The sequence below is a fragment of the Pseudophryne corroboree genome, unplaced genomic scaffold, assembly GCF_028390025.1.
Source record: "Pseudophryne corroboree isolate aPseCor3 unplaced genomic scaffold, aPseCor3.hap2 scaffold_279, whole genome shotgun sequence".
In the NCBI taxonomy this organism is placed as follows: Eukaryota; Metazoa; Chordata; class Amphibia; order Anura; family Myobatrachidae; genus Pseudophryne; species Pseudophryne corroboree.
Window position 1 is genome coordinate 730,626 of NW_026969452.1, and position 13,761 is coordinate 744,386.

Here is a 13,761-nt window from a genome sequence, read left to right on the forward strand (position 1 = left end):
AAAATAAAGTCAGAAAATGAAGAGCTGTTTAATCACTCAATTGGACTTTTCTGCCAGCATAATTTTTTTTTCTCTGCAATCCACTGCTAAATTGTGCTTCCTAGCTGTTTTTTATAAAATCACTTAATCAAATCTAACTCTGATTACATCAGAGAAGACCAGGTACCCTACACCATAAGAGAGGGTTTGAAATTTTGACTTGTCTACTTAAAGATCACCAAAATCTGATCACAAGGTCAATTACATCCCTGGGTGGGATTGAACCACCAACCTTTTGGTTAATAGCCAAACATGCTAACCGATTGCACCACAGAGACACCTCGTAAAAGTCCATTCTGACAAAGGCTAATAAGCATTCATCTAGAACGTTTCCTAGAAAAACTTTAAAAAGTCAATAATCTGGAGAGTTTTTGTAAGAAACACATTGCTACTTTCCCATGATGAGTGAGTGCTTCAGGATCTCTTGCCCTTACATGAGCAGCAGAGTACTGCAACGGAAGCATGCTGGGCCCATAACCCAGAGGTAGGCAGATTGAAACTATCTTCTGCTATATGCATTGTTTTTTGTTAATTAAAGTAATCCAAAACTGGGATTGATATTTTGGCTCTTTTATTTTTACTTAAAGTACAATAACTTTTACCATTTTAATTTGTTTTAATAGTATATTGACAGTATTGTTTTCTTTCAAAAATCCACTTAATTTTCATTACCCTATTATTAAAATGGTAATTGACAAAAACAAACTACATTGTCACCAGAAGAGCAGTACAAAATGTACAAGTGATATATTAAAATCATCTTTCCAGCTTGAATTTCAATGATGCTTTGGTGCAACAATTTTGTGAGAAACATCTTCACCCATAAAGAAAGATTTTCTTAATTCCTTACCTGTGTGCTGATTAGATATCACCTTGTTTTCACATTAAACAGACTTCCCCATGAGGAAGCAGCAAGGATGCAGTGACGTTTATGTTTCCTGGTGTCAACCTGTATTATTTCAGTAGACATTGAAATGAGGATGCATCTTGCTGCCTTTCCAATGAAGCAAGTTTAATTCAGTAATAGGTGAAAAACCATTCCTACAAAGGTGTTAATCAGAGACTTGGCTTTGTGGACACTTTTCAGAGAGCAAATTTGTTAGCATAAACATAAAATCAGAAAATGAAGAGCTGTTTCGTCACTCAATTGGACTTTTCTGCCAGCATAATTTTTTTTCTCTGCAACCCACTGCTAAATTGTGCTTCCTAGCTGTTTTTTTATAAAATCACGTAATCAAATCTAACTCTGATTACATCAGAGAAGGCCAGGTACCCTACACCATAAGAGGGGGTTTGAAATTTTGACTTGTCTACTTAAAGATCACCAAAATCTGATTACAAGGTCAATTACATCCCTGGGTGGGATTGAACCACCAACCTTTTGGTTAATAGCCAAACATGCTAACCGATTGCGCCACATAGACACCTTGCGAAAGTAAATACTGACAAAGGCTAATAAGCATTCATCTAGAACGTTTCCTAGAAAAACTTTAAAAAGTCAATAATCTGGAGAATTTTTGTAAGAAACACATTGGTACTTTCCCATGATGAGTGAGTGCTTCAGGATCTCTTTCACTTACATGGGCTATTAATCAAAAGGTTGGTGGTTCAATCCCACCCAGGGATGTAATTGACCTTGTGATCAGATTTTGGTGATCTTTAAGTAGACAAGTCAAAATTTCAAACCCCCTTTTATGGTGTAGGGTACCTGGCCTTCTCTGACGTAATCAGAGTTAGATTTAATTAAGTGATTTTATAAAAAACAGCTAGGAAGCACAATTTAGCAGTGGGTTGCAGAGAAAAAAATAACATTTTAAACCTACCGGTAAATTTTTTTCTCTCGTAGTCCGTAGAGGATGATGGGGACTCCGTAAGGACCATGGGGGATAGACGGGCTCCGCAGCAGACATGGGCACTTTAAGAAAGACTTTAGATCTGGGTGTGCACTGGCTCCTCCCTCTATGCCCCTCCTCCATACCTCAGTTAGAGAAACTGTGCCCAGAGGAGACGGACAGTACGAGGAAAGGATTTTTGTTAATCCAAGGTCAAGATTCATACCAGCCACACCAATCACACCGTATAACTTGTGATATACTACCCAGTTAACAGTATGAAAACAACATAGCATCAGTCCAAGACCGATGAAAACTAACATATAACCCTTATGTAAGCAATAACTATATACAAGTCTTGCAGAAGTAGTCCGCACTTGGGACGGGCACCCAGCATCCTCTACGGACTACGAGAAAAAGATTTACCGGTAGGTTTAAAATCTTATTTTCTCTTACGTCCTAGAGGATGCTGGGGACTCCGTAAGGACCATGGGGATTATACCAAAGCTCCCAAACGGGCTCCTGCGGATGACTCTGCAGCACCGATTGAGCAAACAGGAGGTCCTCCTCAGCCAGGGTATCAAACTTATAGAACTTTGCAAAGGTGTTTGAACCCGACCAAGTAGCAGCTCGGCACAGCTGTAGTGCCGAGACCCCTCGGGCAGCTGCCCAAGAAGAGCCCACCTTCCTAGTGGAATGGGCCTTGACTGAATTAGGCAACGGCAATCCCGCCATAGAATGCGCCTGCTGAATCGTGTTACAGATCCAGAGAGCAATAGTCTGCTTTGAAGCAGGGGTGCCAATCTTGTTGGCTGCATACAGGACAAACAGTGCTTCTGTTTTTCTGACTCTAGCTGTTCTGGCCACGTAAATTTTCAAAGCCCTGACCACATCAAGGGACTCGGAATCCTCCAAGTCACGCGTAGCCACAGGCACCACAATAGGTTGGTTCATATGAAAGGATGAGTCCACTTTTAGCAGGAATTGAGGACGGGTCTGCAATTCCGCTCTATCCATATGGAAAACCAGATAGGGGATTTTATGTGATAAAGCTGCTAATTCCGACACTCGCCTAGCGGAAGCCAAGGCTAATAACATGACCACCTTCCAAGTGAGATATTTAAACTCCACCATTTTAAGTGGTTCAAACCATAACCTTAACACCACGTTAAGGTCCCAAGGGACCACCGGAGGTACAAAAGGAGGCTGAATATGCAGTACTCCCTTCACAAAAGTTTGTACTTACTTCAGGAAGAGAGGCCAATTCCTTTTGAAAGAAAATGGATAAGGCCAAAATCTGAACCTTAATAGAGCCTAATTTTAGGCCCAAATTCACTCCAGTTTGTAGGAAGTGAAGGAAGTGGCCCAGGTGGAATTCTTCCGTATGAGCATTCCTGGCCTCACACCAAGAAACATATTTTCGCCATATACAGTGATAATGTTTAGATGTCACGTCCTTCCTAGCCTTTATTAGCGTAGGAATGACCTCATCTGGAATACCCTTTTCCGCTAGGATCCGGCGTTCAACCGCCATGCCGTCAAACGCAGCTGCGGTAAGTCTTGGAACAGACAGGGCCCCTGTTGCAACAGGTCCTGTCTTAGAGGAAGTGGCCACGGATCTTCTGTGAGCATTTCCTGCAGATCTGGATACCAGGTCCTTCGTGGCCAATCTGGAACAATGAGAATTGTTCTTACTCCTCTTTTTCTTACTATTATCAACACCTTGGGTATGAGAGGTAGAGGAGGAAATACATAGACCGACCGGAACACCCACGGTGTCACTAGGGCGTCTACAGCTACTGCCTGAGGGTCTCTTGACCTGGTGCAATACCTCTGTAGCTTTTTGTTGAGGCGGGACGCCATCATGTCTATCTGGAACAGTCCCCACCGACTTGCAATCTGTGCGAAGACTTCCTGATGGAGTCCCCACTCTCCTGGATGTAGGTCGTGTCTGCTGAGGAAGTCTGCTTCCCAGTTGTCCACTCCCGGAATGAACACTGCTGACAGTGCGCTTACATGATTCTCCGCCCAGCGAAGAATTCTGGTGGCTTCCGCCATCGCCACTCTGCTCCTTGTGCCGCCTTGGCGGTTTACATGAACTACTGCGGTGACGTTGTCTGACTGGATCAGAACTGGTTGGTCGCGAAGTAAGGTCTCCGCTTGACATAGGGCGTTGTATATGGCCCTTAGCTCCAGGATGTTGATGTGAAGACAAGTCTCCTGACTTGACCAAAGACCTTGGAAATTTCTTCCCTGTGTGGCTGCTCCCCAACCTCGGAGGCTCGCGTTCGTGGTCACCAGGATCCAGTCCTGAATGCCGAACCTGCGGCCCTCTAGAAGGTGAGCACTCTGCAGCCACCACAGGAGAGATACCCTGGCCCTGGGGGACAGGGTGATCAACTGATGAATCTGTAGATGTGACCCGGACCACTTGTCCAGTAGGTCCCATTGCAAGATCCTCGCATGGAACCTGCCGGAGGGAATGGCCTCGTATGATGCCACCATCATTCCCAGGACTCGAGTGCAGTGATGCACTGACACCTGTTTTGGTTTCAATAGGTTCCTGACCAGAGTCATGAGTTCCTGGGCCTTTTCTATCGGAAGATAAACCCTTTTCTGGTCCGTATCCAGAATAATGCCCAAGCAAAGTCAGACGAGTCGTAGGAACCAACTGCGACTTCGGGATATTGAGAATCCAGCCGTGTTGCTGTAACACCTTCAGTGAAAGTTATACGCTGTTCAGCAACTGCTCTCTTGATCTCGCTTTTATGAGGAGATCGTTCAAGTACGGGATAATTGTGACACCTTGCTTTCGCAGGAGCACCATAATTTCCGTCATTACCTTGGTGAAAATTCTCGGAGAAAATTCTGGAGAGACCAAACGGCAACGTCTGAAATTGGTAATGACAATACTGTACCGCAAATCTTAGGTACGCCTGATGAGTTGGATAAATGAGTACATGAAGGTATGCATCCTTTATGTCCAGAGATATCATAAAATCCCCCCCTTCTAGGCTGGCGATGACCGCTCTTAGCGATTCCATCTTGAACTTGAACCTTTTCAAGTATAGGTTCAGGGATTTTAAATTTAATATGGGTCTGACCAAACCGTCCGGTTTTGGGACTACAAACAGGGTCGAATAATTTCCCTTTCCTTGTTGAAGCAGGGGAACCTTGACCACCACCTGTTGAAGATACAATTTGTGAATTGCATTTAACACTATCTCCCTTTCCTGGGGAGAAGATGGTAGGGCCGATTTGAAAAACCGGCGAGGAGGCACCTCTTCGAATTTCAGCTTGTAACCCTGAGAAACAATTTCTATTGCCTAGGTATCCACCTGCGAATGAACCCAGATGTGGCTGAAAACTCGAAGACGTGCCCCCAACTGGGCGGACTCCTTTAGCGGAGCCCCAGCGTCATGCGGTGGATTTTGTAGAGGCCAGGGAGGACTTCTGTTCCTGGGAACTAGCTGTGTTGTGCAGCTTCTTCCCTCTGCCCTTACCTCTGGCAAGAAAGGATGCACCTCGTACTTTCTTGTTTCTCTGTGATCGAAAGGACTGCATTTGATAATGTGGTGCTTTCTTAGGCTGTGAGGGAATATAAGGCAAAAAATTTGATTTACCAGCTGTAGCTGTGGAGACTAGGTCCGAGAGACCTTCCCCAAACAATTTCTCACCCCTGTAAGGTAAAACCTCCATATGCCTTTTTGAGTCGGCATCACCTGTCCATTGCCGGGTCCATAGGACTCGTCTAGCAGAAATCGACATAGCGTTTATTCTAGAACCCAGTAGACTAATGTCACTTTGAGCATCTCTCATATATAGGACAGCATCTTTTATATGCCCTATGGTCAATAACATAGCATCCTTATCTAGGGTCTCAATCTCTGCTGATAAGGTATCTGTCCATGCTGCCACCGCGCTACAACCCCGGCCGACGCAATTGCCGGTCTGAGTAAGGTACCAGAATGTGTGTAAATGGACTTTAGGGTAACCTCCTGCTTGCGGTCAGCAGGGTCCCTGATGGTAGCCGTATCCTGGGATGGCAGCGCTACCTTTTTGGATAAGCGTGTCAATGCTTTATCCACCCTAGGGGAGGATTCCCACCGTATCCTGTCCATTGGCGGGAAAGGATACGCCATAAGAATCCTTTTGGGAATCTGCAGCTTTTTGTCTGGAGATTCCCAAGCTTTTTCACATAATTCGTTCAACTCATATGAGGGGGGAAAGGTTATCTCAGGTTTCTTTCCCTTATACATGTGTACCCTCGTGTCAGGGACAGGGGTCTCTGTGATGTGCAAAACATCTTTTATTGCAATAATCATATATCGAATACATTTAGCCAATTTTGGCTGTAACTTTGCATCATCGTAGTCGACACTGGAGTCAGAATCCGTGTCGGTATCTGTGTCAACTATTTGGGATAGTTGGCGCTTTTGAGACCCCGAAGGTCCCTGCGACATAGGGACAGGCATGGGTTGACTCCCTGACTGTTCCCTAGCTTCAGCTTTGTCTAATCTCTTGTGTAATAAGTTTACATTAGCACTTAAAACATTCCACATATCCATCCAGTCAGGTGTCGGCGTTGTCGATGGAGACACCACATTAATTTGCTCCTGCTCCTCTCTAGGAGAGCCTTCTACCTCAGACATGTCGACACACGTGTACCGACACACCATACACTCAGGGAATCCTCTTATCTGAGGAAATTTCCCCAACAAGGCCCTTTGGAGAGACAGAGAGAGAGAGAGTATGCCAGCACACACCCCAGTGCTATATGACCCAGGAAAAAAACACAATAATTTTATGTTTACCCAGTAGCGCTGTATTTCCATATATATATGCGCCTAATTATGTGCCCCCTCTTCTTTAAGACCCTCTTTCTACCGTGGTATAAGCAGGGGAGAGTCCGTGGAGCTTCCCCTCTGCGGTGCTGTGGAGAAAATGGCGCTGGTGAGTGCTGAGGGAGAAGCCCCACCCCCTCAGCGACGGGCTTCTGTCCCGCTCAAATATAGTAAAAAAATGGCGGGGGCTCTTATATATATATACAGTGCCTAGCTGCATATATATTTATTTTGCCAAAGAGAGGTCTATATTGCTGCCCAGGGCGTCCCCCCTGCGCCCTTCACCCTTACACTGACTGCCGTGTGTGAGGTGTATGGGAGCAATGGAGCACAGCTTTACTGCTGTGCGTTACCTCAGTGAAGATCATGAAGTCTTCCGCCGCCTCTGAAGTCTTCTTTTCTTCTCATACTCACCCGGCTTCTATCTTCCGGCTCTGCGAGGGGGACGGCGGCGCGGCTCTGGGACGGACGGCGAGGGTGAGACCTGCGTACCGATCCCTCTGGAGCTAATGCTGTACAGTAGCCTAAGAAGCAGAGCCTATCAACTCACAGAAGTAGGTGTGCATCTCTCCCCTCCGCCCCTCGATGCAGGGAGTCTGTTGCCAGCAGGCTCCCTGAAAATAAAAAAATCTAACAAATATACTTTCTGTCAGGAAACTCAGGAGAGCTCCCTGAAAAGCACCCAGTCTCCTCTGGGCACAGTAGTAAACTGAGGTCTGGAGGAGGGGCATAGAGGGAGGAGCCAGTGCACACCCAGATCTAAAGTCTTTCTTAAAGTGCCCATGTCTCCTGCGGAGCCCGTCTATCCCCCATGGTCCTTACGGAGTCCCCAGCATCCTCTAGGACGTAAGAGAAAAATTATGCTGGCAGAAAAATCCAATTGAGTGATTAAACAGCTCCAGAGCTGCTCTGTAAGGCAAGTAAAAGGGTGTGGGCCCTGCAGCACTACCTGTAGTTAGCATTGTGCATTGGAAGACTAGTTTGCTGTCTGTTTCCACTTCTTTTTTCTTGAGCCCCTCCCGTCTATACCCTTGTGCACTATCCTGACTTCTCCTCCCGTCTGCTTACTTTGTGCCTTCCAATGCACAATGCAAACTACAGGTAGTGCTGCAGGGCCCACACCCTTTTACTTGCCTTACAGAGCAGCTCTTGAGCTGTTACAGTGCCCAGCTGCTGCAAGAAATCAGCGTGAATGCTTCAGGGGCTGGGGCATGGCCAACATGAGCCCCACACCGAAGGAGGGTGGGGGTGTTTAATGCGAACTAGGGGTCTCGCACAATGCGAACTACAGGTAGTGCTGCAGGGCCCACACCCTTTTACTTGCCTTACAGAGCAGCTCTGGAGCTGTTACAGTGCCCAGCTGCTGCAAGAAATCAGCTTGAATGCTTCAGGGGCTGGGGCATAGCCAACATGAGCCCCACACCGACGGAGGGTGGAGGTGTTTAATGCGAACTAGGGGTCATCCAAGTGCCGCAAAAGGCCGCCATGCCCTGCACGCCCCTTTTCTCTTTTCATATGCAGACGAGGGTTGAAGCCAACTTTGACCCACTGCTTGGATGACATCGCCATATGCAAATCCATCTGCTGCAGGCCTTCCCCCAGGAATGCTTGCACTAGTTGTTGCATTTGGTTTGTTGTTTGGGGGTGCTTCAGTATTAGGCAGCCTTCTGCCCTCCCATGTTCATCTGAAAATATGTGTTCTCCCTGCAGTTGTTGTCCCCAGATGAGAGTTCCCTTGTGCTGCCTCAGTTGAATCTCCTTTACTTGACAGAGATGTGCCTGAGCAGCGGCCCTCCCCAGCCCTATCCCAAATCATACTTATTTTGCATAGGAGATACCATGGTCATGAAGACTGTTCTCCCAGGGTGCGGTTCATTCATTGCATTCTGGGTATGCTGACCCCTGTGATTTCCCCAAATGTGGGAAACTCGACTGCATTATTTAATGCGAACTAGGGGTCATCCAAGCACCGCAAAAGGCCGCCATGCCCTGCATACCCCTTTTCTCTTTTCATAAGCAGACGAGGTTTGAAGCCAACTTTGACCCACTGCTTGGATGACATCACTTGCTGCCTTTCCAATGAAGCAAGTTTAATTTAATAATAGGTTAAAAACCATCCCTACAAAGGTGTTAATCAGATACTTGGCTTTGTGGACACTTTTCAGAGAACAAATTTGTTAGCATAAAAATAAAGCCAGAAAATGAAGAGCTGTTTAATCACTCAATTGGATTTTTCTGCCAGCATTTTTCTTTTTCTCTGCAACCCACTGCTAAATTGTGCTTCCTAGCTGTTTTTTTATAAAATCACTTAATCAAATCTAACTCTGATTACATCAGAGAAGGCCAGGTACCCTACACCATAAGAGGGGGTTTGAAATTTTGACTTGTCTACTTAAAGATCACCAAAATCTGATAACAAGGTCAATTACGTCCCTGGGTGGGATTGAACCACCAACCTTTTGGTTAATAGCCTTATACACTAACTGATAGCGCCACAGCGACACTTTTCAAAAGTGTGTACTGACAAAGGCTAATAAGCATTCATCTAGAATGTTTCCTAGAAACATTTTAAAAAGTCAATAATGTGGAGAGTTTTTGTAAGATGTTTCTTCCATCAACCAATGAAGAAACACATTGGGACTTTCCCATGATGAGTGAGTGCTTCAGGATCTCTTGCACTTACATGTGCAGCAGAGTACTGTAATGGAAGAATGCTGGGTCCATAACCCAGAGGTAGGCAGATTGAAACTATCCTCTGCTATATGCATTGTTTTTTGTTAATTAAAGTAATCCAAAACTGGGATTGATATTTTTGCTCTTTTATTTTTACTTAAAGTACAATAACTTTTACCATTTTAATTTGTTTTAATAGTATATTGACAGTATTGTTTTCTTTCAAAAATCCACTTAATTTTCTTTACCCTATTATTAAAATGGTAATTGACAAAAACAAACTACATTGTCACCAGAAGAGCAGTACAAAATGTACAAGTGATATATTAAAATCATCTTTCCAGCTTGAATTTCAATGATGCCTTGGTGCAACAATTTTGTGAGAAACATCTTCACCCATAAAGAAAGATTTTCTTAATTCCTTACCTGTGTGCTGATTAGATATCACCTTGTTTTCACATTAAACAGACTTCCCCATGAGGAAGCAGCAAGGATGCAGTGACGTTTATGTTTCCTGGTGTCAACCTGTATTATTTCAGTAGACATTGAAATGAGGATGCATCTTGCTGCCTTTCCAATGAAGCAAGTTTAATTCAGTAATAGGTGAAAAACCATTCCTACAAAGGTGTTAATCAGAGACTTGGCTTTGTGGACACTTTTCAGAGAGCAAATTTGTTAGCATAAACATAAAATCAGAAAATGAAGAGCTGTTTAATCACTCAATTGGACTTTTCTGCCAGCATAATTTTTTTTCTCTGCAACCCACTGCTAAATTGTGCTTCCTAGCTGTTTTTTATAAAATCACTTAATCAAATCTAACTCTGATTACATCAGAGAAGGCCGGGTACCCTACACCATAAGAGGGGGTTTGAAATTTTGACTTGTCTACTTAAAGATCACCAAAATCTGATAACAAGGTCAATTACGTCCCTGGGTGGGATTGAATCACCAACCTTTAGGTTAATAGCCATACACACTAACTGATTGCGCCACAGCGACACTTTGCAAAAGTACATACTGACAAAGGCTAATAAGCATTCATCTAGAACGTTTCCTAGAAAAACTTTAAAAAGTCAATAATCTGGAGAATTTTTGTAAGAAACACATTGGTACTTTCCCATGATGAGTGAGTGCTTCAGGATCTCTTGCACTTACATGGGCTATTAACCAAAAGGTTCCCACCCAGTGATGTAATTGACCTTGTGATCATATTTTGGTGATCTTTAAGCAGACAAGTCAAAATTTCAAACCCCCTCTTATGGTGTAGGGTACCTGGCCTTCTCTGACGTAATCAGAGTTAGATTTAATTAAGGTGCGCAAGGGCATAGAAGGGAGCGGTTTAAGAAAAGAGAAGTGGAAACAGACAGCAAACTAGGCTGGAGAGAGACCTGAGACAAAGAGATCTGAATTATACGAGAGCCGACCAGGGGAAACACAAATTATGCAGTCAAGTTTCCCACATTTGGGGAAATCGCAGGAGCAGCACACCCAGAGTGCAATGGGTGAGCCTTGCCCTGGGAGAAGCACCTTCATGATCATAGTATCTCACCAGGCAGGTAAGTAGGAGTTGGGCTAGTGCTGGGGAGGGTCGCTGCTCGGGTACCCCCCTGTCAAGTGAAGGAGATCCAACTGAGGCAGCACAAGGGAACTCTCGAAAGAAGAACAAGGCTAGAGGAAGATCTGAGACAAAGAAATCTGACTTTTACCAGAGCTGACCAGAGGAAAGCACAAACACAGTCCCCCACTACCACCAGGAAACATTAACGCCACTGCATCCTTGCTGCTTTCTCATGTGGAAGTCTATTTAATGTGAAAACAAGGTGATATCTAATTAGCACACAGAAAAGAAAATTAAGTGAATTTTTGAAAGAAAACAATACTGTCAATTTACTATTAAAACAAATTAAAATGGTAAAAGTTATTGTACTTTAAGTAAAAATAAAAGAGCAAAAATATCAATCCCAGTTTTGGATTACTTTAATTAACAAAAAAAAATGCATATAGCAGAGGATAGTTTCAATCTGTCTACCTCTGGGTTATGGGCCCAGCATGCTTCTATTGCAGTACTCTGCTGCACATGTAAGTGCAAGAGATCCTGAAGCATTCACTCATCATGGGAAAGTACCAATGTGTTTCTTCATTGGTTGATGGCAGAAACATCTTACAAAAACACTCCAGATTATTGACTTTTTAAAGTTTTTCTAGGAAACGTTCTAGATGATTGTTTATTAGCCTTTGTCAGTATGTACTTTTGCAAAGTGTCGCTTTGGCGCAATCAGTTAGTGTGTATGGCTATTAACCAAAAGGTTGGTGGTTCAATCCCACCCAGGGATGTAATTGACCTTGTTATCAGATTTTGGTGATCTTTAAGTAGACAAGTCAAAATTTCAAACCCCCTGTTATGGTGTTAGGTATTTAGACTTCTCTGATGTAATCAGAGTTAGATTTGATTCAGTGATTTTATAAAAACAGCTAGGAAGCACAATTTAGCAGTGGGTTGCAGAGAAAAAGAAATATGCTGGCAAAAAAATCCAATTGAGTGATTAAACAGCTCTTGGATGGTTTTTCACCTATTACTAAATTAAACTTGCTTCATTGGAAAGGCAGCAAGATGCATCCTCATTTCAATATCTACTGAAATAATACAGGTTGACACCAGGAAACATTAACGCCACTGCATCCTTGCTGCTTTCTCATGTGGAAGTCTGTTTAATGTGAAAACAAGGTGATATCTAATTAGCACACAGGTAAGGAATTAAGAAAATCTTTATTTAAGGGTGAAGATGTTTCTCACAAAATCGTTGCCCCAATGCATCATTGAAATTCAAGCTGGAAAGATGATTTTAATATATCACTTGTACATTTTGTATTGCTCTTCTGGTGACAATGTAGTTTGTTTTTGTCAATTACCATTTTAATAATCGGGTAAAGAAAATTAAGTGGATTTTTGAAAGAAAACAATACTGTCAATATACTAGTAAAACAAATTAAAATGGTAAAAGTTATTGTACTTTAAGTAAAAATAAAAGAGCAAAAATGTCAATCCCAGTTTTGGATTACTTTAATTAACAAAAAAAAATGCATATAGCAGAGGATAGTTTCAATCTGCCTACCTCTGGGTTATGGACCCAGCATGCTTCCATTACAGTACTCTGCTGCACATGTAAGTGCAAGAGATCCTGAAGCACTCACTCATCATGGGAAAGTACCAATGTGTTTCTTCATTGGTTGATGGAAGAAACATCTTACAAAAACTCTCCACTTTATTGACTTTTTAAAATGTTTCTAGGAAACGTTCTAGATGAATGCTTATTAGCGTTTTTCAGTATATGCTTTTGCAAAGTGTCGCTGTGCCGCAATCAGTTAGTGTGTAAGGCTATTAACCAAAAGGTTGGTGGTTCAATCCCACCCAGGGACGTAATTGACCTTGTTATCAGATTTTGGTGATCTTTATGTAGACAAGTCAAAATTTCAAACCCCCTCTTATGGTGTAGGGTACCTGGACTTCTCTGATGTAATCAGAGTTAGATTTGATTCAGTGATTTTATAAAAACAGCTAGGAAGCACAATTTAGCAGTGGGTTGCAGAGAAAAAGAAATATGCTGGCAAAAATATCCAATTGAGTGATTAAACAGCTCTTCATTTTCTGGCTTTATTTTTATGCTAACAAATTTGTTCTCTGAAAAGTGTCCACAAAGCCAAGTCTCTGATTAACACCTTTGTAGGGATGGTTTTTCACCTATTACTAAATTAAACTTGCTTCATTGGAAAGGCAGCAAGATGCATCCTCATTTCAATATCTACAGAAATAATACAGGTTGATACCAGGAAACATTAACGCCACTGCATCCTTGCTGCTTTCTCATGTGGAAGTCTGTTTAATGTGAAAACAAGGTGATATCTAATTAGCACACAGGTAAGGAATTAAGAAAATCTTTATTTAAGGGTGAAGATGTTTCTCACAAAATCGTTGCCCCAATGCATCATTGAAATTCAAGCTGGAAAGATGATTTTAATATATCACTTGTACATTTTGTATTGCTCTTCTGGTGACAATGTAGTTTGTTTTTGTCAATTACCATTTTAATAATCGGGTAAAGAAAATTAAGTGGATTTTTGAAAGAAAACAATACTGTCAATATACTAGTAAAACAAATTAAAATGGTAAAAGTTATTGTACTTTAAGTAAAAATAAAAGAGCAAAAATGTCAATCCCAGTTTTGGATTACTTTAATTAACAAAAAAAAATGCATATAGCAGAGGATAGTTTCAATCTGCCTACCTCTGGGTTATGGACCCAGCATGCTTCCATTACAGTACTCTGCTGCACATGTAAGTGCAAGAGATCCTGAAGCACTCACTCATCATGGGAA

General features: G+C 42.8%; 2 non-coding genes and 1 pseudogene across 2 annotated transcripts; 1 reads left to right on the forward strand and 2 right to left on the reverse strand.

The window, feature by feature from the left end:
- Positions 1 to 243: 243 nt before the first annotated feature.
- Positions 244 to 317, reverse strand: TRNAN-AUU (transfer RNA asparagine (anticodon AUU)). The gene has a single exon. It is a non-coding gene; the product is annotated as a tRNA-Asn (tRNA).
- Positions 318 to 8,529: 8,212 nt separating this feature from the next.
- Positions 8,530 to 8,708, forward strand: LOC135014176 (U1 spliceosomal RNA; annotated as a pseudogene).
- A 2,081-nt stretch (positions 8,709 to 10,789) lies between these two features.
- On the reverse strand, positions 10,790 to 10,952 carry LOC135014105 (U1 spliceosomal RNA). The gene has a single exon (XR_010212677.1). It is a non-coding gene; the product is annotated as a U1 spliceosomal RNA (small nuclear RNA).
- Positions 10,953 to 13,761: the final 2,809 nt, after the last annotated feature.